The sequence below is a fragment of the Sorex araneus genome, chromosome 1 (assembly GCF_027595985.1).
Source record: "Sorex araneus isolate mSorAra2 chromosome 1, mSorAra2.pri, whole genome shotgun sequence".
Classification (NCBI taxonomy): domain Eukaryota; kingdom Metazoa; phylum Chordata; class Mammalia; order Eulipotyphla; family Soricidae; genus Sorex; species Sorex araneus.
Window position 1 is genome coordinate 93,606,032 of NC_073302.1, and position 23,215 is coordinate 93,629,246.

Here is a 23,215-nt window from a genome sequence, read left to right on the forward strand (position 1 = left end):
ATTGTTTAACTGTTAGTTTGAGAGTATTATAAGTTTTGCTTCTCAAAATACTTTAGAATATGTCTTTTTGTTCACTAATTTGTACAGTTCTTATGGAACTGCTGGGTCATAGCACAATAGACAAGAGCATACTCAGTATTAATATCTCAGCAATTTTCTGAAGTAGGTATAGCATTATATTTCCATCATGTTATATTTCATTTTTTATTTTCTTTCTTTGGACTGGAGTGATAGCACAGCAGGCAGGATGTTTGCCTTGCATGCAGCCGACCTGGGTTCAATACCTCCGCCCCCCTCAGAGAGCCCAGCAAGGTACCGAGAGTATCCCGCCCGCACAACAGAGCCTGGCAAGCTAGCCGGGGTGTATTCAATATGTTAAAAACAGTAACAAGAAGTCTCACAATGGAGATGTTACTGATTCCCACTCCAGCAAATCGATGAGCAATGGGATGACAGTGCTACAGTGCAGTGCTTTCTTTCTTTCTTTTTCTTTTTCTGGTTTTGGTTCACACTCAGCTATGCTCAGGGCTTACTCCTGACTCAAAGGAATCAATCTTATTGGGAGTTAGGGGGTCACATGGGGCACAGGGATTGAAACCTGGTTTGCCCCATGCTAGACAAGTGCTTTACTCACTACACTATCTATCCAGCCCCATATTTTATTTTCAACATGCAATCCCCAGCAATAATTAAAATGATCACTTATTATAGATATTTACTGCCCACCTAAATATTCTCTTACTAAGTTCAAAGATTTAGCTTGTTTTTCTATTGCATTGTATGTGTCTTTCTTATTGATTTGTAGATGTTTTTAAATATTTCACATGAGTCACTTATGAAATATGTCAAGCACTATACTACATGTTGCAACGTTTCAGTGAATAAGAAAAGCATGGTTATTTTCTAGTTTTACCCTTGAAGACTTTAATACAGAGTCATTTAAATCAGAACTATAACAACAATGAGAACTTTTTTTTTTTTTTTTTTTGCTTTTTGGGTCACACCTGGCGATGCACAGGGGTTACTCCTGGCTCTGGACTCAGGAATTACCCCTGGCCGTGCTCAGGGGACCATATGGGATGCTGGGATTTGAACCCGGGTCGGCCGCGTGCAAGGCAAACGCCCTACCCGCTGTGCTATCTCTCCAGCCCCAAGAATGAGAACTTTTTAAATGAACAAAATAGAACTATTCTGCATAGATAAAAAAAAATGCTCAGTAAATTTAAAAGAATTGACATGGTAGAAGAGTGAATATATAAAATGAGGACACATAGAAAAATCCAAAGGGGCCCAAGATAAAGGCTACAATGGTTAGGAATATTAACAGAGTTCTCATGTGTGCCTGTATATCAAACCTCTCTTGTCTCACAAAGTCCCTGGGTTCAAATGATGGACAGGAAAGATCCTACCATAATGAAAAATAAAGACAAACGTTTGCTCCCAAGAAGCTTATATTCTATTGATCGCAAACTTAGTTTAGAACCAGACAAAAAAGTTCTACATATTTCAGCATCAGAATTTTTGACATTTTATACCGCTAATAGCAATTAATGGATTTTTACTATCTGCTATTCTAGGTTTGTTATTCAAATAGTAACCTAATTTTTCATTGAATCCTAGGTGTAAAACAGATAATCCTTGGCCCTATAGTAAATAATTTGCTTCTAAAAACAAACCGAGTTTAAAAAAAATGTAGAGGGGATAAAATTCTTATTTAATAAAATTTTTAAGGCTAAGAAAAGGCAGTATAAGGTTAGATGTATCCCCCCCCCCCGGGAGCTTTCTATTTATCAAAAATTTTTTTTTCTTTCCTGTTCCAATCAGTTGAATAATAATAATGTGTATATGTTTATGTGTCTCTGAGTCTCTGTGTATAAGAGAAAGAGAAACACACACACACACACACACACACACACACACACACACACACAGAGGTAAAGACAGACAGAATGACAAAGAGGACAGAGAAATTAGGCAGGGAAATGGATTCCTAAACCCTCTCCATGTGAAGATTTTCTTTAGCCTTCTCCTGCTTCTTTATCTTATGTCATATCTTGGCATCCAGTCACTCTACAAGAGGCACATTAACTCTTCGAGGTCTCTAGGGGACCAGTCAGAACAGTCAGTGCATTTCTCAAAGTGGACTTTATAAAGAAACTATTTAGTTCAATACACTTGTGGTGCATGAAATAATTACCTGAAGGTTTTAAAAGAGTTGATCTTCATCCTTCCCTAAATGCTGGGGCTAATACAAGGGATTGACTGTAAAACTTGGAACAATGAGCCAAATATCTTATATACTGAAACAAAATTCTCATACTGTAAGAAAAAAAAAAAAAGATCTGGATACCACTGTATCAAGTTTAGTATGCAAGCAAAAGAAAGTACAAAAATCCCAAAAACCCAAGATTTTGCCCAGACACAAGAAAACTATATCAAAGCCAAAGGAGTTTTATCTCCAAAGTTTACATGTAGCCCTTTGCTTATGGTTTCCTCTGAATCCAAACTCACGCATGGATGGGATGAATAAAAGTATGTGCAGAGGACAAAGGTGAAAAAACATAAGGGTCCTGTGACCCATCATTTCTCTGAAGTGCAGATAGCATTGGCCTGTTCTACTATAAATCCTGCATGAGGACAAAACAGAATTTTTAGTTAGAATCTGTAAAAACAATTTCTTCCCAAACAATTTTCTTTCTGTGCAATAGTTACAGTCACCTCTCACCATACTAAAGCCAGCAGCTTTTTTTGGATTTTGCCTTTGCTTTCATAATATTGCTTACAGCTTCCTATAGTGTATTTTTCATCTCACTCTAGCAAACAAACCTCTTGTAAAATGAGAGACAGGGTCAGCACATACGCTTGCCTCTGGCTCAACAGAGAGTGTGCCACCAATCCAGAGAAACCTGGGTACAGGTTGGCAGGAAGCTGCACTGCTCATTTGCATGCTGGTACCACAGTTGGGTTCCTCATGAGAGAGAAGTCTAAAGTATTTAAATTACCCTGTGGTTTATACCAGCTGTGTATTTATCATATAATTTCCAAGGAGGTTAGCTGTAAAGAAGGTAGGGGCTGTTCCCGTGACTTTGCAGTTGAACTCTAATCAAACCCTTTCAGACCAAAGTTCAGTATAAATATTCTTTGGAGTTGGAAATGAACTTGTACATCATCTGAGCCAATCTTATCAGTGAGAAAAACTAAGACAAACAGGGAAGTGACTCTAGGCCACAATACTCATAGACAGCATGTCAATGAATTTTCTACACAAATTTCTCCCGGTATCTGAAAACTAGAGCATTACTCAGAAATCTTTTCATAAGCCAAAATGATACAACAAAACAGAGAAGCAATTTCAACTAACTTACATGGAATATTTTTTGAGCACTTCCAAGACTGAAATATAACCTATCAGTTTCATATCAAATAATACTTAGAACCCCAAAGAACACTAGCAGACAGCCCAAGAAGGAATTCAAATTTACAAAGTAGAATATGTATGTATATACATATATATGTGTATATACATATGTATGTGTGTGTATGTATATGTTATATAGTAGCTTAATTTCTTTTAACCTGAGAAGTAGTTAGCACCCTGAAAAGTTGAGGTGGGATGATGACATATTTTGACTTAGATTGAGCTGTCATAGGTTGGGGGTGGTGGGCGGTTCATGAGACTGGGATAGAGGAGAATAAGGAAAGAGTATCTAATCTCTCCTTGTCATCTGAATCCATCAGGGAGGCAGTCACTAGTTTATGCACCATCATCTGTGTCTGCCTACCTCTGTGTCAAAGGTCAAACTTTTATCATCTGTTGGGGCTGATGTGGCAGGCTTGAAATATTGACCATATGCCACTCTCATTGCTTTCAGGGTGCTTCTATAATGGCTTGCACAAAATGAAACATTGAATTGCTTTTTCACTTTCTGTTTTTTAGTTGTGAAAGTAAAAAATCTTGTTTGGGTTTCTTTTGGTTAGGGAAAATGTGTATTAAAAGCAAAGTAGTTTCATATGAGCTTCTGAAAACTGGGGAAATACACATATAAGGACCAGAAAAGAAAAAGACTCACATCTTATGAGATAATGATGCTTTATTTTTAAGATTCATATGGTAAGAACCAGAGGTATTTTCACAGTCAATATTCATTGAGCACTCAACATTGCAGATACATAAAAGTAGCTCAAAATTTTTAAAACTCAGCCTGTGGCTTTGGTCTGCAAACACTCCTTAGATATGGGTATTGACAAATACCCATACGACAGTAACTGCTATAGCATTTTATTTTGTTGGACTTCCTTTTCTCCTACTGCTCTTATTCATCTGAACATCTATCTCTATTGTCTTTGTTTTCTTAGGAATTGTTTATAATGACATTTCTCACTTATTTTTCTTCTGCCTGGCTAAGTATTGACTCCAATTGAATAGATTTGCATTCAAGTTCTCAGAGGAAGAGCTGATAGGTTTCATTTAGTAAGTAAGCAGTAATTCCACTGAACTATCCCATCAAAACTTCAGAGTTATTGTACAAGACAGTCACAGAGAGATAATAAATATATATATATATATATTATTTTGGTTGTGGTCCCCAAAACAAACAAAAAAAAACAAAATCATGTATACAAGAGATTAAAATATACCTTCCTTGGCCAATCATGATATAAAACAGAAAAGTTGAGTATTCTTTCCTGAGAACAGAGCTTTAGGCATGAAACATAATAGAGACTTCCTCAAATTAGGGATTGGCAAAAGGCCCTACAGTTGTAGTGAGTAAGAAAAATAATTATGAAGCCAGGCTTCCCAGGCTTTAATACCATGATTATTACTTGCTTAGTAAGTTATGCTTTAAGAAATTTATACAATTCCAGATACCTACCCTTAGCTAGAAATTGCAATACTAACTTTCTTGTGAAAAAATCTCATGGGAAGACTAGGGTAATGTAAAATACAGTATTTAGAAGATTTGGCATTAGAGAGCCCAACAAAATAATAAGAAATTATTATCATTGTTTTCTGATAGCACCATGGTAATTTTAAAATATTTTTGCAAATGTTTGATGGTTTTAGAGAGTGTAAATCTAACTCATCTCCTTTACATATAGAAAGATGGTGAACATGCACATGAAAATGCAAAATGAAAAAATAATCTCTTATTATTAAATAAGTTGCAAATCATAACTATAATGAAACATTTCCTAATAACTATGAGAATTATTTTGATGAAAAAATTCTAAAAACAGTAAATGTTTAAAGAGGATGTGGTGAGAAGAGAATACTTAGACGCTATTGATGGGTAATATAACATTTTTGTAATTACTACAGAAAGTTGCAATGAAATTTCACACACCCATTCTTATAAACTCCCCTGTGACTATTTAACCACTTTTGAGTATTTTACACCAGTCCCCTGGCCCCGATGAAATACAAAAAACACTAACTTGAGGAGATTTATGCACTCCTGTGTTTATTACAGCACTATTTACAATAGTTAGGAACTGAAAATAACCAAAGAGTGATTTTTTTGACATATATCTATATCATTACATGATATAGTACAACATGATATTATTGAGCTATAAAGAAAAGAGTGTGCAGTCAAAAAGGAAAGGAAAGGAAAGAAGGAAGGAAAGGGAAAGGAAAGGAAAAGGAAAGGAAAGGAAAGGAAAGGAAAGGAAAAGGAAAGGAAAAGGAAAGGAAAGGAAAGGAAAGGAAAAGGAAAGGAAGAAAGGAAAGGACAGGACAGGACAGGAAAGGAAAGGAAAGGAAAGGAAAGGAAAGGAAAGGAAAGGAAAGGAAAGGAAAGGAAAGGAAAGGAAAGGAAAAAAGGAAAAGGAAAGGAAAAAGGAAAAAGGAAAAAAGGAAAAAGGAAAAAGGAAAAAGGAAAGGAAAGGAAAGGAAAGGAAAGGAAAGGAAAGGAAAGGAAAGGAAAGGAAAGGAAAGGAAAGGAAAGGAAAGGAAAGGAAAAGGAAAGGGAAAGGAAAGGAAAGGAAAGGAAAGGAAAGGAAAGGAAAAGGAAAGGAAAGGAAAGGAAAGGAAAGGAAAGGAAAGGAAAGGAAAGGAAAAGGAAAGGAAAAGGAAAGGAAAGGAAAGGAAAGGAAAGGAAAAGGAAAGGAAAGGAAAGGAAAGGAAAGGAAAGGAAAGGAAAGGAAAGGAAAGGAAAGGAAAGGAAAGGAAAAGACTTGCACTAATATACACATCAAAGACCTGGGCCCTAAGAAAATGCTATTCAGGTTGGAGTATCACGTTTCACTCAAGTGAGAGAAGGAATCCAGAGTTCTGACCTCCATCAGGAAGCATGAAGGCTGCCTCTTTTGCCAAGGTGTCAAAAATCAGATGGGCCAGACACATAATGCGATTTAGAGACAACCACTGGACTAGAGCTGTTACTGACTGGATTCCACGGAATGTCAAAAGACTGTGTGGCCACCCACCTATGAGATGGTCGGACTTCTTCGTCAAGACCCTGAATGAATGGTTTGATGCCCTTTGTGTTTCTGGAACAAGCAGACGTCATTGGGCTACATTAGCACGCAACAGGGATGAATGGAGACATTACTGGCGCCTGCTCAAGCAAATCAATGAGCAATGGGATGACAAGTGATACAAGTGATACAAAGAAAGATTTGCAACATGGATGAACTGAGCATGTATGTGATTAGTGAAATAAATTGGACAAAGAATTACAAACATCATCTGATTTTATTAATAAGTGATAGGAAAAAATAGGCAAGCAGATAAACTGAATATGACCCTAATAACTCTTTGAACTAGAAGATCACTATGGTGGCCAGAGGAAGAGGGGAAGGTCCATGGGGTAGGGGGTGGGATCAAACCAGTACTTCTCCACCAGTAGTCATATCGCTCCCTATGAGCCTTCCAGTATATTTTAATGGGGCCACAGACGAAAGTCACATAAAAGGTGGGCCTATCACATAACTACGTGATCAGAAGAGTTGTGAAGTACTCTGTCAAACTGCAATTCAAATGGGAAAAACAGAATTCTTTTCAATGTTGTTCTCCAGAAGCATATAATGTAATATTACTTCAATTTATAATGTAATATTACTTCAATTTGGACTGGAGCGATATCACAGTGGGTAGGGCGATTGCCTTGCACACCGCCGACCCAGGTTCGATTCCTCCATCCCTCTCAGAGCCCGGCAAGTTACCAAGAGTATCCCACCTTCACAGCAGAGCCTGGCAAGCTACCCATGGCATGTTCGATATGCCAAAAACAGTAACAACAAGTCTCACAATGGAGACGTTACTGGTGCCCGCTCGAGCAAATTGATGAACAACAGGAAGATAGTGTTACACTGCTACTTCAATTTAATTAATAAGTCATCTCCCATTCATTTGTCTTCTTTGATAATGGTCTACTCTAATAACTTGCTTTCAAACAATGGAATTCAGTATATGTGATGCTACACAATTTCTAGGATTAGGTGAGAGATTGCCATGTTGCTTCTGTCTTGTTGGAGTTCCTGCCCTTGGAACTCAGCCATATTGTGCTAAGAACACCCAGAATTCATGGAGAGACCACACAGAACTTTTCCAACTGACAGTCTGAGCTTAGGGCTCGACCAAAAGCCAACATGAGCCACCAGGTAGGTTAGTGGATGAGTTTCAACTAATCCTAAACTCCAGCTTTCAAGTCTTTCACTTGAGATGCCAAAGGTCATGGTAGAGAATCAATGATTCATTCCAAGATTTGTCTGCATTCTTAAGCCACAGAATCTTATGAGCATTATTAATAGACTTAAAATCATGTATACATGAATTTGTTTGGGTTTTGTTGTTTTTGTTGTTGTTTGTTTGGAGCCACACCCAGAAGTGCTCAGGAGGTGCTGCTGTATCTAAACTCAGCAGCTGTCATCAAAACAAGCCAGTGCCGGAGCTGGAGTAATGGCACAGCGGGTAGGGCATTTGCCTTGCACGCGGCCAACCCGGGTTCAATTCTCAGCATCCCATATGGTTCCCTGAGCACTGCCAGGGGTAATTCCTGAGTGCAGAGCCAGGAGTAACCCCTGTGCATCTCCAGGTGTGACCCAAAAAGCAAAAAGAAAAAAACAGGCCAGTGCCTTTCTATCTCTCCAGCCTCAGGATTTTATTTTTAAAATCTAGAGAGTATAAGTATGTCATTCTGCTCTCTGAACTCCAAAAGGAGTTTGTTTTTGTTTTTGTTTTTTTTAACCTACCTTTCCCTTATTCCCTAAATCATTGGGTTTCTAGCTTTAGTATGTGAAAGAAAGCTGCTAATTACAAGATTTTAGGCTCACTGCTCAGAGATTCTGTGAGCCTAGGAAATGTTTAAGTCTCAGGAAAATATGATGCAAGTGAATCTTAAATCAATCTTTATAAATCACTGAATTAAATCTCTGAGAAGCCATTTAGCATCATGATTCAGAGTGCAGTGCCCAGAACTCAGTTGTCTGGGTTAACTTCTTGGCTTTTCTATCTGCTAGTTATAACTTTGTCCAGGATACAATCTCACTGTGGCGCAGTTCCCTCAAATGTAAATTGGGATTAAGGATAGGTCCTGCTTCATAGAACTTGATTCAGACATCAGATGCATTAATGTATATGAGGTAGCCAGAATATTTTTTATAGTCAACTATTTTCAGAAAGAGAATCACCTGACTGTGTATAAACGCTAGACTATTGGTCACAGGAGATTCAGTAGATTGAATTAGGCTAGGAAAAGCATCCTCTATTCCCTCTACCTTTCTTTTCTTTTTTAATTTTCTCTGAGAAAAGCTATAGTGAATAGACACATTTTGTTACAGTTTAAATTAACTCCCTTAAGGATCATATTTCATTGCCAGTTTTATCATCATAGATGGCATATTACCAGGGTTTTGGTTTCTTGCCATTATTTAGATTTATGCCTTTAGGGAGTTTGGGTTTTCATATGTGTTTTTTTGTTGTTGTTTTCAGAGCATTTTACCAAGAGTTCACTTCCAAATGTCAGCAGAAAGACTGATGATCTGAAACTTTGATGACACATAAAATGAATTTATCCCTACTAGCATGATAACGAGTATTTAGCAGATTGTTTTAAACCTAGGAAGATTCCTGATACTCATGTAAATAAGTCATGTCTATCAATACTTGCTCAAATTAATGGAAATGATAATGTGAAAAAAGCATTTTTATCAAGTTTTCAAGTCTATTTACCAGAGGCATATTACTGGTCATTCTGGAAATGAAGAAAACAATCTGGCCTAATTATTGACAGTTCAAAAATCACAGATATATGCCTTGTTTTTAAAATTTCTTGCTAGTCAACTAAGAACTGTATTTTCTTACAGCCCCAGGTCTATTACATACTAGATACTGCTATAATTTTACTGACAAGAAGGAAGAAATAGTTTGTGTTGTGTGGCACTGCTACAATTTTGTTATCTGTCAACAACTGTGGTTTCCTGAAGAATCTCAAACCTGAAGAAGAAAAAAAATAAAAACGAAGAAATAAGAGTGGGCTGATGATTCATGCATCCTCAGGAAGAAGGTTGGACATGACCTCTTAAATGCCTTTTAACTCTGTGTTTTGTTTTTCTCCTCCTACTTAAATATCAATTTATACTCAGATATTAGTTGTAGCTCAAAAATAAACAAAATGTTTTTCCTGCCCATTCCTCAATGTTTCAGCTTTCAATATCCTCCCAGAAAACTGAGGAGATCTATATGTTAAGCTTAAGATGCATCATTCATGCAATTTGAGGAGGTTCATAAATAGTTATAGAAGGAGTTCAATCTGCATTAAAGAAAAACTCCAAGCCAAATATAGTTGTGGTGTTGAATTCAGTATTTCACCTGGAGTGTAAGGCAACACTATTTCCTCATCTGGAGTGAGAAGAAAGGATATATTCTTGACCTTAAGTGACCTGTTTTTGATCCCTTGTAAACATGAAATGCTGGCAGCTTGGTATTTGTGTGCTAAACTCCACCCCTCCTCCACTACCTTGTTTGGAGGAACAAAGGCACTTCCTGTTTGGGGTCATGACCCAGGGCCCAAAGTGCAACTTAGGCAAAAATAAAGTAGGACTACCTGGAAGGGGATCTGACATCTCCTAAAAGCCAATTTATCCCCCCAATAGAATTAGAACCCAAAGCTTGGCAAAGAGCAGTAGGTAGACGCAGGTACTTTATTGAAGAGAAGAAGGGCCTACTTGTGCATTTTATTGTGATTTGAGTTCACTTTCACAAACTACCCGTGTCTGGGCTGACTACTGTTCTCTTACACAGTCATTTTCCTGTTAAGAGGAGGGTACTAAATATAAGATTGCAGTTCTTTGAAGTGGTGGCATCCCTACAGAACTAAAAGTCAGTCAGGAAACTGATGAGTTAAATATTCTAAAAGTAATCTATATAAATATATTAAATATATAAAATATAAATAGGAGGAGTAGCCTAATCAGGGATACCTACTTCCCTCATTATTGTGAAGGAAATTTGCCAGTTTGCAAATTTAACTGGCTAATTAATTCAAGCCTTGTGTAGTAATGGAACTAATTTAAAACCAAAATATCTATCATAGAGTAAAAATACACCTGCTGTTTTTATCAAAGTAATTACCAGTATAATAGTCAAAACCTCTTCTGAATTTTATTCCACTCCTTATATGCCAAGTCTGCTAGATCACATGCCATATTTCAAATATTTGTTAAACTTTGATGAGACACTGATAACAAACAATGCACGAGACAGTGAGTTTTACACCCAATCCTGCATGGTACTGAGCATTGCTGGCTGAAGGCCGGTTGCTCTCAGCATTGCTGGACCTCGGCAACTCTAGCAGACCCACACTGCTGGGCCATACATCCTCTAGACCCCTGAGCATGGTTATGGAGATCCCAAAACATAAATTTTAAAACATTTAAATGACTTACACAGACAGACTGGGATATCGTATAACAGTGAGGGTGTACTCCTGACACGCTTCCAACCACAGCTGGATTTCTAGCACACATGGTTTTCCACTAATTACTGGAGGCTCCCCAAGCACCACTCAGCATACCTCTGAAGACCCCCAGTACTCTCAATTATCGTTATATCCTCCATTATATCCTTGCATTGAAATGTCAGCCCAATTTGCCACAAATCACCAGTGGGCTCCAGACCTCCTGAATACAGCTTGGGAGGACCCTCAAAAAGGCATACCATTTGCTTCATTTGTTTGGTTTTGGGGCCACACATGGCAGTGCTCCTGGCTTACTACTGGCTCTGCACTCAGGGATCCCTCCTGGCAGAGATCAGGGGACCACATGGGGTGCCAAGGATCAAACTGGGGTTGGACATGTGCAAGACATGTGCCCTATCCACTGTACTATTGCTCTTGTCCCACATTTTATTGTTCGATCATCAAAAGTGAGTAATAAAGAAAAATATTTAAGGTTGCTAGGGTGGGAGAGGAGTGAAAAATAACCAAAAAGTACAAAAGTACCTTTACCAAGTATTCATCACACTCAGCAGAAACCTATAAACTAGATAAGAATAAAATGACCTGTTCATATTACTACAAGACAAAAATTGTCAGCCAAATACTTTATCTAGAAAAATTAGCATGCAAATATGATGGATAAATAAGGATGTTTTCAGACACACAAAAGCTAATAGATATTATCACCTGGAGTTCTGTTTTACAATAAATATGTAAAGGAGTTATTTTATGTGAAAGGATGAGATGAAAGATTAAAACTCTTGAACAGTGAAATAAATAGTAATATAATAACAGAAATAAAAATTATTGTGATATGAGACAACAAAAAGATTAAGAGGAAGGAAGAAAAGGAGAAAACCAGCATGGTGGTGAATTGATACCAGCCCAACAAAACCCACCTTTCTATGTATAGAAAGCATAATACAATCTGAAGAAGAGAGGGACTAGAGAGATAGTGCAGTGGATAGGGTGCTTGATTGCACACGGCTGACCAAGCTCTGATTTTCAGTACCCTACAGAGCTTGTCAGGAGTAATCCCTGAGCACACAGCCAGGAGTAATCAGTAATCCCTGAGCACTGCTAGATGTGGTCCCCAAGAAGAGAATTGGAGAGAGGAGGGAGTAAACAGAGATGCTTTGAGAAAATCATCTACATGAAAATATTGAGAGAAAAAATGGGAGAATAACAATAATTTAAAACAGCCAAAAAAATGAAAGAAAGGCAGTAACTATGCCCATATACTAATAACCACATTGACATTAAAGATCTGAACTCATCTATCAAAATCTATCTATCATATATCATCTACTCATCTATCATCTATCAACAGAGTGGTTGGGTATGACTCAGTGGTAAAGCACTTACCTTGGATATCCAGGGCCTGAGTTCAGTACCTGGTGCTGTCTAATTATTTTTTAAAGGCTTTGCTTAGGATACTATACTTAGGAGCACCTGCTTTACAAATGAACAGTGATACCAAAAGATAAAGTGGAAGTATGTAAATATATTAATCTTAGAAAGAAAACAAAAATTAAAAATCTGATTTTGGTTTTTTTGCCACACCTGCTTTGCTCAGGGCTTATTTTTGTCTCTGCTCAGGAATCACTCCTGGAAAGCTTGGAGGACCATGTGGGGTGCTAGGGATAGAACTCGTGTCAGTTGCATGAAAGGCGAGCACCTTATCCATCATACTGTCCCTATGTTCCCAAGTTTTAAAAAATAAATTGTATTAAGTATATATGAAACAGTGATGTATAAAAGTGTGAATATCAGTTGAATTTTTAAAATATCAACTTTAATATAGGGTATATTTGATATATATGCACTAACTGAAGAACAATAAAATGCTTCATTTTTTTCTTTTGTTTGGGGCAAAACCTGGCAACTCTCAAAGATTACTTCATGCTCTGCAAAGTGACCACTCCAGGAGGGCTCGGGAGCTATATGGTATCATGGAGACCAAATCAGGGCTGACTGAGGGCTGGCCATGGGCAAGGCAAGTGTCCTAACCAATGCATTATCCCTCTGGCATCCAGTAAAATACTTATAACATTTTTTTTAATGTGTGGTGACAAATTCAAGTCCCTTGTCTCACATGTACCAAGCATTGCTCTGGCAGTTCTGCTAGTTGAGCCTGGCAGCTTTGCTATCTTTAATCCCCAGCATAATCACAAGTAATTTCTGGCCATACCACAGCAAATTGCGTGGAAGCACCAGAAAAAAATGGAGTGTGAACCTCAGTGAGCAGCACAACGAAAGAGATGTGTGAGCAACACAACCCAAAAGTGTCAGTCCTGGCAAGCACTTGTGTGATATCTGGAGCAACCCTTGATGAACCCTGCTAGAACTTCTGTGCCCCAACAGAAAGTGTGCTGCCAAACACACACCCAACCCATAAGCACATAAAGATAAGTATGAGCACTGCAACTAAAATGGAACATGAACTTCAGTGAGCACCACAACCCACAGTGCAAGACCTACAACCTAATGTGCAATGACCAGAAATAGCTATAGTTGGAAATGTGATTACCATAGCCAGATCTGTGATCAAACGCAGGTCATAACAGAAACAACAACAGCAATAGCAATGGGCAAGGGGAGGGTGGAGAAATGACATTTTTAAAAGAATATCTATATTATTAATGTGAGTATCACATCAGGGGTCAAAGAGATATTTTAAAGGGCTGAGTGTAGCTCAAAGGGCGTTGGAAGTATGCACAAAGCCTGGGTTCTGGCTCTGGAAGTCCTTGATTACCAGAACTCTTCCGGAAGTGATCCTCAAGCACTGAACCAGGAACGGCCCTGATTACTGTTAGGAATGAACCATAAAATAAAGAGTGTCACAACAAATTTAAAGACAAACATAACCTCAAAGTGAAAACAAATGAATTCAGCAATGTAGAGAAAAGGGCCTGGACTGCTACTCTGATGTCTAATCAAATAGACTTTGAGCTAAGCAGATCCACCAAGTGATCCAATCAGCAAGAAATAATATTCACTGATACACATGTACCCAACACAGGGACACATAAATATACGAACTAGTATTAACAGGCTTCAAAATATACATTAACAACATAATAATTGCAGCAGATTTCAGTATACCACTTATAGCAATGAAAATATCATGCAGACAGCCCCCCCAAAAAATAGCTAGGGAACAATGTCATTCAACAAAATAAGTGAAGATATGAACTTAATAAATATACACAGGACTTCTAGTCTCAAAAGAAATAAATATATTTTTTCCTCAAGTTCACATGGAATATTCTCAAGAGTAGATCAAATGTTGGGATGCAAAAGAAGCCTTAATAAATACCCAAAGATTGAAATCATATCAAATATGTCTTTGGATCACAATGGCATGAGACTAGAAATCAACACTAAAAGAAAAGTAAGAGAAAACCAAAATGTTCAAAGACTAAATAAGATGCTTCTGGATAACTCTTGTGTCAGCAGAAATAAAAAAAACACAAAAGATAAATTTTAAACTACCTAGAGAGAGGCTGGAATAATAGTACAGTACGTGGGGCACATGCCATGTACCTGGCCAACCCTGGTTCAATCTCCAGCACCACATATGATTCCCTTAACCCTCAGGGAGTGACCCTTGAGCACAGAGTCAAGAGTAATCCTTGAGCACAGCTGTATTTAATCCAAAAAAGAACCAAAAAACAAAAATTATACATTTTAAAATTAAAAATAAATAAATAAAAACTACCTAGAGAACAATGAAAATTAAAAAATAAGTTATCAGATTTTATAAGATATAGCAAAAAGAATATTAATAAGAAAGCTCATCGCTATGTAGATCCACGTTAATAAACAAGAAAGTTTCAAATGACTAATCTAACCTTATACCTGAAAGAACTAGGAAAGGGAGAACAAACAAATTGAATCCAAAAACTCATCAAGAGAATCATTCACCATGACCAAGTGGGATTCATCCCAGAGATGGATGAATGGCTCAATATATGCAATTCAATTAATGTAATATACTACAGCAACAAAAAAGAAAGATAAAAATCAAGAGATCATATCAATAGATAATGATAATAGATAAGATATAATAACATTTATCATTAAAAACATCAAATTGAGACTACAAGAAACATACCTCAACATAATAAAGGTCATATATGACAAACCCAAAGCCAATATTAGATTCGATGGTGAAAAAAACTGAGAGTTTTTCCTACAAATAGATGAAGGTGTCCATTCTCATCATTACTTTTCAACATAATTTTTAGAAATTCAAGGCAGATCTATTAGGCAGGAAAAATATGTAAAAGGAATCTAAATGTGAAAAGAAAGTTATCTATGTTAGATGAAATCACTATATATAGAGAGAGAAAACCCTAAATATTCTCCCCCATGATTAGTAGGGGACAGGACAAAGATGGCCAAAGAGGAGGAGCTTGTCCAGCCCTCTATTGCCATCATGACAGGCAACAACAAAAACTGGATTAGATACAAAGTCTGGCCCGAATTTCAGCAGAGAAGTCACTGAATCCAGGCCCATCCCCAGCTACCTGGCTCTGCTTTCACATCAGCATAATTGGCAGTGGCTGTGCATCAGCACCTCTGTGCATCAGCATTGCCTCTCTTGCCACTGGCTGGCTGACTGGCTGCAACCAATGCTGAGCATGCTCCACCCATCTCAAGCCGGTAACAGCAAAGCAGCAGATGAGTAACACTTGCTAAGCCAAACCAACTGCCCATCCCCTCCCAGTGCGCCACTGTTTTCCACTGTTAAGCAAGCCACGCCTTCCCCAAGCATTCCCAACTAGCTAGAGGCCCACAGGAAGGTAAACAGACCTTCAGCTCTCATGGCCCTAGTGCTGCAAGATAGGCCGGCTGCTGATTAAGCCAAGATCACCACACAGGTCACCCTTCCGCACACAAACCAGTGTGAACACAGGACAGATGTGGAGATTCCCAGTCTCTGGGCTTAATAGAACTCCCTATTTAACTGCAATTATACACTGAATCTTACAGAAGGAACATAAGGTTGAACAAAGTTGAACAAAATTGATTCAGAGCTGTCTTTGGCCTTGCACAAGCCAGAATTTCCCAGTCACTACCTCCCAGATCATTTGAAAAGGACTTTTAGATGCCAGAAATACAGTTCATGAGGCAGACCAAACAGATGTGTTTAAACCTGCCCCAGATTATCACGGGCTAACAATAACAGTGCCCGTTAGGTCATTTTTCAGACATGCTTACACAGAGTACTGAGACATACTGTGACACACGCAGTTTGTCTGACACAGCAAAGATGCACTCAGATTTGATACCACAAGTCTAGCCAAAAATCATCAGAGTCACATCATAGCTGCTACCCAGGTCTTCTGCACTTTAGCTCGGTGGTAAGAACGAGGTGCTGGCAAACAAAAACCCCCAAACAGCTATGAAAATCAGCTCAATGAATGGCTTTCATTGGGTACAAATGTTGTTAATCTCCAATCACTGTTCAAGCTAGCTAAACTTTGACTCTACATTCACAAGCAGACACTGGCAACTATAACCCATAGTTCAGAGACCACGCCTGCTAGACCATAGTGCTATAAAGGCTAAAGTCGCTTCTGATCCCAAGTCCCCAGCAGCCATCTGTATCCACACAAACTGAGTCAATGACTCAATTCTATGAGCATGAACTCTGAGTACCATTTAGGCCAATTGAAACTCAGATATTTAACCCTAGACATCAGATTGCACCAGAAATAATAAATAAATGAAAGAATTTTCCCTTATTAATGGATGTAGACCATTAATAAGGGAAGGAAGAATTTTCTAAACTATTATGTATTTTTAGACCAAGGAAAATTTCCAAGCAACAATCTTACTGATGTTCAGTGAAATGAAGAAGGAATCAAAGAGAGTATCAATGAACTCAGAGAAATAATGAAAGGGAAAAAAAGGATTAAAAAATCCCCAAACAGATATATGTATGAGATTGGCAGTATATTAGCTCTACTAAAATATAGAATAGCAAAATGAAACAGCATAATAGAATAAGCCAAAAATGAATTTAACCACCTTGAGGATCAGGTATATGAGACCGTCATAAAGAAAAACAATTTAATTTTTAATATTAAGGAAATAGATTTATGGGACAACATAACAGAAATACATTCACATTACAGAGGTCCCAAAAATAAAATTAGGAAAGAATTGTTGGTAGAATAAATAATAGCTAATAATTCCTTCAGTCTGAGGAGGGAAAGACATACCCAGACTAGAAAGCCCAAGCCTTTCCAAACAAAATAAATTCAAATAAAATACAAAACATATTGTAATAAAAATGTCAAGAAGAGAAGAGAGAGATAGTCTCCTAAAAACAGCAGAGAAAAGTAAAGATCACACATAAAAAGGAAGCCCCATGAAACTCACATCAGATTTTTTGGGTGAAACTCTAAAGGCCAGAAGAGAGTGGTATGATATATCCACAGTCTCAGATGAAAAAGACCTGCAACCAAGAATTCTTTATCCTGCCAGGCTATCATTCAAATTTGAAGAAGTGATTAAAAAGGTTTTTAGACAAAATATAGCTTCAGGCTCTAAATCTGCGCTGCAAGAGATATTAAATGGTCTTCCATGGAAGGCAAGGAGGACTGGAGAGATAGTACACTGGGTAAGGTTCTCACCTTGCACACAGCCAACCAGGGTTTGAACCAAAATCATGTAAGGTCACCTACACCTCACCAGGAGTGATCTCTGAGCACAGAGTCAGGAGAAATATCTGAGCATTGACAGATGTTGCCCAAACTACAAGGAGAAAGAAAAGGAAGAGGAGGAGGAAAAGGAAGAGGAGGAGGTAGGGTGAGGAGGAAGAAGAGGAGGAGGAGGTGGAAGACAAGAAGAAAATGAAGAGGAGGAGAGGGAAGAAGAGGAAGAGAAGGAAGAAAGAAAAGCACAATTGGAAGCAGTAAAATACATTTTTAAAAAAAGAAAATGGGGAAATATAGTAATAAAGGGGGCTACACATGAATAAAGGGGACAAACATGAATTAGTTTGACTCTTCGAGTGTCAAACTACCATCTACATTTAAGAAATGCAGAAAATATCTACCCCCTGAAAGTGGATTTTGTATTTAATAATAACCTACTACTGGGGCTGGAGTGATAGCACAGCAGGTAGGACGTCTGCCTTGCACGTGGCCAACCCAGGTTTGATTCCCAGTAACCCATATGGTCCCCTGAGCACTGCCAGGAGTAATTCCTGAGTGCAAAGCCAGGAGTAACCCCTGTGCATCGCTGGGTGTGACCCCCCCCCAAAAAAGAAAAAAGAATAACCTACTACTGTCTTTTATCCTTAATTATTCCCAATCTTGGTGTCCTTGTTTGGAAAAGGCTATTTATATTTATTTTTTCAGATTCGTAGTGATATTAAAAGAGAAAATTAAAGAGCTCAGCACCATAGCAAAAGTTTTAAAATAAGTATTTTACAGGCCAGAAAGATTGTACAGCAAGTAAGGAATATGCCTTGCATGTGGCCATTCCGGTTAGATCCCTGGCCATCCCCTCTGGTCCCCTGAGCCTTCGAGGGGTGATACCTAAACACAGAGTCAGGAGTGAGCCCTGAATATACTGAAGTGTGGTCCTAAATCACGAATCATGAAATCCCCATTAATCATTGATTTCTCGAGCGGGCTCAGTAACCTCTCCATTCGTCCTTTCCCTGAGATCTTAGAAGTGTCTCTCTGCTCGGCCCTCTCAAGGATGTCACACTGGAGGCTCTTTCAGGGTCAGGGGAATGAGATACAGCTTGTTACTGGCTTTAGCATATGAATACACCATGGAAGCTTGCAAGGCTGTCCCATGTGGGCAGGAAACTCTCAGAAGCTTTCCAGTTTCTCCCAGAGGGAGAAGTAGGCTACACGATATCGCGCTCACAGAAAGTGGTCCTAAAACCAAAAGTAAATAAATCACTGTATCACTGTCACTGTCATCCCATTGCTCATCGATTTGCTTGAGCAGACACCAGTAACGTCTCCATTGTGAGATGTTGTTACTGTTTTTGGCATATTGAATATGCCACAGATAGCTTGCCAGACTATGCCATGCAGGTGAAATACTCCTGGTAGCTTGCTGGGCTCTTGGAGAGGGGTGGAGAAATCGAACCCAGATCTGCTGCATGCAAGGCAAACCCCCTACCCACTGTGCTATCGCTCCAGCCCATGTAATTTATAACAATATGACAAATATTTTTATAGCAAATAGTTTCAATTGGTTAGGATGTGGGTACCAGAAACATCTTTCCATAAAAGGTCAATAAATAATTTTTCAGAGGAAATTGTTGCTTTTAAAAGTTTTTTATTTTCATTCACTTGAAAATAATTCCTATTAGTACTTACTGTGCTCCAAGAGAATATATCTAGGCTGAGAAGGACTGATAGATTTTTGAATCTCTTAACCAGGTCCTTAAAAATTTAAACTCAAGTAATAAACAAGAAACTAAGACTTACTAACAAGTGACTACAAATTAGAATGGAAATTTCTCCAGACTATAATAAAAGCAGAGCTAAAGAGTAAAGACAGTTGGTAAAAGGAGTTTATTTTGCCTCTGAATTATTTCCTTTTATGGCCATGACTGAAATCTACTCAATGACAAAGACCATCCTCTAAGAACATTCATTTTCTTAATTAGATGACTCTAAGACTGTCAGAATTCAACAACATTTTTTAAGAGTTTATGGTCAGTACAGCTTCATTTTATAGCTGAAAAAACCTGGTGACCCAGGGATACAATTAAGTAACCAAATAAAGGCAGGGTTAAAACATGTAGTCAATTATCACTTGTGTTGTGTTCCTCCTGCCTCACACAAACTCTAAATTCCGTTTGCCTACATCAGTTGGAAATATCCTTTGAACATGTTATGTTTCTTTTCCAAAAGAAGAGAACATTCAAATTGCAAAGAAAAATTGCCTAAAATACTTTGGGCTTTTTGCTTTCCCATGGCCTTTTCCTCTTGCTTTCTTCTTCTTTCCTTTTTTTCTTCCAGAGATTTTAATTTTTGACTTGAGTACACAATGTGCACTTGCGAATTGATTGTCTCACAAGAAAACCTAGGTTTCCCCTGGGTTCGTGGCTTCTTTTCTCACTTTGTTTCTCTTTCTTCCTCTCTTCCATCTTTGTTTCTTTTACCTGCCTTTTCCCCCACAGGACTGCTAATATCAAAAGACTTCATTACAGTGTTCTTAGAAGGAACAGAGGCAAAACTTTCAAAGGATTAGTGCAAATTTGGATGCATTTTCAATTACAGGATGAATTCCAGAGACCAGAATAGATAAAAACAATTTTTTATTTTTAGAACAGGTAAACACACCTGGTTAGCTTCTTTTACTCATATGAAATGTAATTGTGGTCATGGGGAAAAAAAAACACATAAAAATTGCCATATCAACTATTTTTAAATGTGTGTGTCAGTGGCAGAATGGAGCGATAGCACAGCGGGTAGGGCATTTGCCTTGCACGTGGCCACAATTACATTATCATTAGTTGATTTTTATTGATTTATTATGTGAGAGATCCATTTGCCATTCCTTTAAGTTTTGTTGGAATAACAATATGAAATAGATGTGTTATATGTTTGCCAAGGAGTAGGCTGGTGGGGGTTAGAGTGGGTAGGAAACCTGGGAACCTTAGTTGTGGTGGGAAGGTCACACCAGTGGTGTTACTGGTATTAGAACATTATATGCCTCTAACGGACTAGAGTGATAGCACAGAGGGTAGGGTGTTTGCTTTGCACATGGCCGACCCAAGTTCGATTCCTCCGTCCCTCTCAGAGAGCCCAGCAAGCTACCAAGATTATCCCGCCCTCACAGCAGAGACTGGCAAGCTACCTGTGGCGTATTCAATATGCCAAAAACAGTAACAACAAATCTCACAATGGAGACTTTACTTGTGCCCACTCGAGCAAATTGATGAGCAATGGGATGACAGTGCTACAGTGACAGTGTCAGTGGCATTAAGTACATTCACATTGTTTTTCAACCATCACCAACATCCATCTTTAGAACCCTTTAGCTTTTGCAAAACTGAAATTATACCAAGTTAAAAAAAAAAAAAACAACCAACTACCTACTTTCTCCTCTTTCCACTTAGTCTCTGGTACTCACTAGTTTAGTTTCTCTTTAAATAAATTTGACTACTGTAGGAGCCTCATAGAAGCTGTCATATGGCATATAGTTCCTGACAAACTTATTTCACTTAGTGTAATATCCTTAAGGATCACATTCTGATTGTGTTACAATAACTTGTAAAAACAAGTTGTAACATTATCAGGATATTCTTTCTTTTTGAAGTTGAATACTATTTCCTTATATGTATAGACCAAAATTTGTTCAGCCATTCATCTACTGATGAATACTTCATCATCAACATCATCATCATCCCGTTGATCATCGATTTTCTCGAGCAGTCTCAGTAACATCTCCATTCGTCCTAGCCCTGAGATTTCAGAAGCCTCTTCTTACTTGTCTTTCTCAACAGTGCTGCATTGGAGGCTCTTTCAGAGTCAGGGGAATGAGACCCATCATTGTTACTTGTTTGGGCATATGAATATGCCACAGGGAGTTTGCCAAGCTCTTCCATGCAGGCAGGAAACTCTCGGTAGCTTGCCAGGATCTCCAAGAGGGAGAACTAGGCTATAAGATGTCCACGCACTTCTGGGAGCTTTGTTTTATAGTCTCTGGATGTTGGACATTGATGGGATTACACAGGCACGGGGGGCAGCTTCTGAGTGTGACTGCCTAGCAACTGTAAAATGGGGGATTTGGGTGGAAGAAGTCCAGTCCCGATCAGAGCAAGCTTGGAGATCTCAGCCCCGGGTCCCACACACCTGGGTTCTTCTGACCCTTCTTTCATGTGTGAGGCTCATCCAAATGTGTGGAGAGGGGTCTTGAGCATGGCTGTGGCTGGGTTCTGAGATCTTCAGCTGTAGGGGCTTTGCTCGGGGCAGGGAGGGAAACTCAACCCACCCCTTCCGAGGAGCCCTGGTGAAGACAGCCAGGTGCGGGGGCAAAATGAATACTTAATTTGTTTTTACCATTGGGTATTGTGAATAATGTTATGAATATATGCACATCTTTTCAAAACCCTGTTTTCAATTATTTTGGCTGTATTTTCAAAAGTGGAATTATTGGATTGTATAGCATTTTGTTTTTGGTTTTTTTTTGGGTCACACCTATTAGTACTCAGCACTTGCTCACGGCTCTGTGCTCAGGGAATCACTCCTGAAGGGACTCAGAAGACGATATGTGGTGCAGGGAATTTAACCCAGGTCAACCTCATACAAGATAAGCTCCTTACCTGTCTGTATTACCTCTTCCCAACTCCCACAATATAGTGTTTATAATTTTTAAGGGATCCCCTAATTGTTTACCAAAAGAGTTGTCCCATTTTCCATTCCCATGGGGATTTCAATTTGTTCACATCCTTGCTAATACTTGTTACTTTTTGAATTTTTTGATGAAGCCATTCTAATGGGTGTGAGGTAGTAGCTTATTGTGTTTTTGATTTCTATTTCTGAGCTGATGAGTGATTTTAAGAATCCTTCCATTGTTTATTGTCCATGCATGACTTCTTTTTCACTCGGGTCATTTTGTTGTTTTTGAATTTTAAGAATAGTTTTTATATTCTGAACAATAAGGACATCAAATTTTCAATTTGCAAATACTTCCTCTGTTCTATGAGCTTTCTTTTCACGGTTGATTCTGTTTTCTAATGTACAGGAATTTAGTGTGTGTGTGTAATCTAGTTCACCTATTTATTTTTCTTTGGCTACCATGCTTCTGGCATCATAGTCAAGAAATCACTGCCAGGTGCAATGTACTGAAGCTGCACCTGGTAGGTTCTTCATGTGGTATAATTTATATGCCATAAAATTTGCCTATCCCAAGTCTACAATTCAATAATATTCATTAAGATTATACAGTTGTACAACTATCACCACAATCCATTTCAGAAACATTTTCATCATCCCAAAAGCATATCTTACACCAAATTACTGTCAAAATTTCAATTCATATACAACCCTGATAACCACTGATGTTTTCTCTCTGTGATTTTCCTGCATATGACCACATTTTAAAAGTTATTTTAGTTTGGGCTGGAGAGTGATTTTAAGGGATTGAAAGAATTGATCTACCAGGATCAACTCTTGAGCATAGAATTTGCCCTTAAGCTCTGCCAGTTATTGCTCCCAAACAAAAAGTGAAAATAATTATTTTCAAATAATCTCTTTTGATACTGTATCATAGAGTTTGGTAAT